The sequence below is a fragment of the Zingiber officinale genome, chromosome 5A (assembly GCF_018446385.1).
Source record: "Zingiber officinale cultivar Zhangliang chromosome 5A, Zo_v1.1, whole genome shotgun sequence".
In the NCBI taxonomy this organism is placed as follows: Eukaryota; Viridiplantae; Streptophyta; class Magnoliopsida; order Zingiberales; family Zingiberaceae; genus Zingiber; species Zingiber officinale.
The window spans coordinates 131,477,694-131,481,863 of record NC_055994.1 but is presented as its reverse complement, the minus strand read 5'-3'; the positions used below and the strand labels follow the sequence as shown (position 1 = coordinate 131,481,863).

At 35.2% G+C, this 4,170-nt stretch overlaps 1 pseudogene; it reads left to right on the top strand.

Moving 5' to 3' along the window:
- Positions 1-290: 290 nt before the first annotated feature.
- On the top strand, positions 291-3,894 carry LOC121980025 (annotated as a pseudogene).
- The last annotated feature ends 276 nt before the right edge of the window (positions 3,895-4,170 follow it).

The following is a 4,170-nucleotide window of genomic DNA, read 5'->3' as shown; positions in this document are numbered from 1 at the left end:
CCGCTCGACATCTTTTCTTGCCGCCTCTTGTCTTTCCTTTAATTTCATTCTTTTCAGATCCTAAGGGCAGGAAAAACTTCTGACGAAAGTGTCCTATTCCGGATATATACCACATGTTAGGCAGTACCCTTTTATATTGTGTATTGTTCATAATAAAGTTAACTTCCGGTGCATTTTCTTTTAATGCATTCTTGAAAAGAAGTGATTCATTAAGCACATTGATGTCATTGTGAGATCCAATAACTCCAAAAAATACATGTCATTGTTCATGCATTTCAAGTAAACGAGTGATGCCAGTTGAATTGAGTTTTCTTAAGTACTCACTTCCATATATTTGTATCACACATTGGCAAAAGTTGGACAAGTATTCGAGGGCAGTTGTTTCACCCATTCACAGGTACTCGTCAACTTGATCGGTGGAACCTCCAAAAGCTAGTCGACGGATAGATGCTATACATTTCTGAAGTGGCGACAAACATTTTCTCCTCACTGCATCTTCCCTCCATTTAAAATATTCACTGGAATGATTTTCTAAATTAGTGACTATGTGCAAAAATAACTCTTTTCTTATTCGGAATCATTGTCGAAATATGTCATCAATATATATCAACTCAACGGAGAAATAATCATTGATAAGTTGAGTGTGTCCATGTACACGTTCTCTATTAATTACTCTTCTTCTTTGTGTACTCCCATAATAATCTTACACGAATTTCGCACTCTAAATTGATTGCGCACTACCATCATAAATAACGCTTCATCAGGATCTAATATTGTAAGGCTCGTTGTGTCTTTGAGAATATTAGGACAAACTCAAGAACTTTCTTCACAAGAATTTTCGTCGATACTTGGAGAGTTGAACAAATTCTTAAAATAATGGCTAGAATTTTTATCCATTTCTCTCTAAATTTTTGGTATGCAATCAATGTGGGGTTGATGAAAATAAATGAAAGGAATGATGTATATATAGGGGAGAAAATTAACGTTGTCCAATGCTTATAATAAATGAATATCGATTAACGTTTGGTTTTTATTTTTTCTAACGTTCATTTTTTTTTTTGGGTCCACAAAACTATCTAAAAACATTATTTAAATTAAAAAAAAAAAAAGAAATGATAGTACATCTATTGGTGGGCCCCATAAAAGAGAAACATCAGACACAAATTTATGCCCCGTGATTTCCTATCACTCTTAAAATATCCCCTCCAATGAAGGATATTTAAGAGGAGAGATATTTAGAAAAATATCTCCATCAAATATCTCCATCGGAAATGCTCTAAGCAATTTGCCAAATCATGGTGTTCTTATTTTGAATTCATTGAAAAGTGCCTCTAAACAATTTTTGTTGTGTGAATTGACTTACTACAACAACTGCATTTGAAATTTTTGTGTGAGTTGAGTTCCAACTAAAAGATTGCATTTTGGAGGTCTTCATTTTCACTTCCTAATGGTGCATAAACAACTCTCATAGCCCAAACATGGTCTTCATTTTCTCCTAAACATGCATTTTGGAATTCCCACATCTTAATCGGGTCAAGACAAACAGACTGATTTCGGATCGACTTGCTTGGAGCAAATTTGCACAGAATGGTCGACGATCAGCTTGTTAAAATATTGTCGCTTTTCATTTTGGGAATATTCATATCATAATAGTAGCTAAACAGTTCGCACTGACCCAATCTATGGTCATAAGCTGATTCTGAAATCAGCTTTCAACTAAAGCATGCATTTCGGGATGTTCACATCCAAATAATGCCTAAAAAACTTATTTTAACTTGATAAAATGATTATAAATCATCTAGTGGGGCAGCTTTACATAGGATTGTCAACAAGTTGATATAGAAGTTATCTTGTTACAACATTTTCACCTGAAATGCACATTTTGGAATGTTTATATGATTATATCCTAAAGATCTCTAATAAACTCACTTTTCCCCAAGCAAGCTCTTCTTAGAATCAGTTTATGCAAGATGAATCTGAAATCACCTTGTGACCTGTTTGCCTTTGGTGAAGCAAAAATTAAGATGGAAAGATACGATGGGATTTTTTTTTTTTTTTTTAAAAAAAGAAAGAGTGGAGCCATTTTTTGGTAGTTAAAAATGAATACAGAGGTGCCTTTTCAGTTCATTCAGAACATGAACCGTTTAATTTGGTAAGTTACCCGGAAGTTAAGAGTTCAAGAGATGCCAGTTAAAAACTAAGACACTGTTTAATTCGAGAATTAACTGGGGAGAGGGTGAAAATATTGACAAAATGGTTAAGAAGTTGGTCTATGTTTGGTGCTTTCATAGACAAAATAGGGAAGAATTGAAGACTATATATCCCATTGGTCTAGGCCTCTAGGGTGGTCTTTACTAAGAATTAATGGCCGAAACTTGCTCGAGATTTTGAACCTTTTAACCAAATATGTGTAGGTATTCTGCTAGTGTTTCTCTAGTAGTGTTTATGATTAGAGCACAAAATAATTTGTTGATTTTCTCTTTGTCCTCCAAAATAGCTCTTACAACAAAACATGGGAATGGAAAAATGTGATACAATAGGCAAAACATTCCTTTGGCATAAACTTATTTAGGTAAGCTGAGATAAAAACCCTGCCATGGAAGTTGTTAAATTTTATTGGTGGAATTCATAATCGTTTTCTTTATTTTCTTTCATTTTTTTTGTTGGTTAGACAGCAAGGCGCCTCTTTCAAGGCTATGAATTATACTGATAGTAATTTTGGATTACATACAGAAAAGTCTGTTTTTGCTAAATTTTAGTTGTTTTTGCCCTAACCGTTGAATCGTTGCTAGTCAGTGTTTCTGATATACTGAACTGTTGTGCATGCTATACCTTGAGCTCTTAGTAAAAAAAATGCTTGTAGCCTACTATAAGACTTTTGCATTGACCTTAATGTGCAACTACAAATTCTTAATTTTGAAGGGATTCTTCAAGTAGCATCAGAGAAATCTCAAGATGTTTCCTTTGCTTTCCGTTCTGTTTTCTTAATGCTTTAGAAGATTGTGATATTTTTGCTATCAAATGAACCAACCCAACTTGTTTGGCTTTCGGTCTCATGTTAACTGTTGAACCGGCCTGTCTGATTCATTCTTGAAACACTGAATCGATTAACTTTGTCTACAAAGAGACATCATTCTTATATAAAAACTTGATGTGCTGTTGAATAAATAGGTTTTTAAAGTCAAGAAATGCCTGGACGAATGGGTGGAAAGCAGTGTACTGTAAAGAATGTCTGGGTATACAAAAAAGACCCGTCAGAAACTTGATGTGGGTGAAAGGCCAGGTAAGTCTGTTACTTATCGATCGCATAGTATAAGCTTATCAGATTATGTACACTCTTCAAAGAAGACATCCAGGCATGATCTTATTCCTGAGATGACAAATGCAGGTTCCTGGTGCCAAAGGAAACTTCGTTTTTTATCAAAGATGCAATGTACAAGAAGCCAGAGGTATCTTCACTACCATTTCCAACCCATTTTGGCCCTGTAGATGAAGATCCATCCACGTGGTAAAAGGCGAATACGTTCGTCCCCAGTGCACCTGCCAATTCGTCCAAGGATCAACACGGAAGAGTGAAATCATGTGACTAAGAAAGCAAGTGACAAGTGGGGTGGGTTTATACAGGTTGCAGGGATTTACACACCGTCAGCCCCGAAATTTGACCTCAAGATCTCATGTAGCAATCAACCTACCACTTACCAACTCAACTAAGCCCGTGGGGACAGATGAAGATCCATCCATGCTCGAACCACCAGTTGCCAACCTTGAAGAAGACGATCCTTTTATGGCGGCAGATTAACCATTCCTTCCCCATACCACGAGGATGCCTAGGATCTTCCTTGTCAATAATTTTATCCTCAGTTTTCAAAGAGTTTGGGTAGTGATTGTTCGTTTATTAAGGTCTTTGGTTCAAGGAGTTTCTTTTTTTGTTTAGTTTCTACGACTGAAAAGGGGGAAAAAGGGGACTACAAATCTCTCTTCCCTATTCACTTTAGATGTACCGAAAGAGTTATGTAATAATGCCAAACACGATTTTATATGTTATGAAAATTCATTCATGATCTGGAAATGAAGGATTTGTATCTCTTTTTACTCTTATAGTTTTTTTTATATCGAATATAATGTATTTTTTAAATTAATTTACTAATCAAAAAATAAATAACCTGGCAT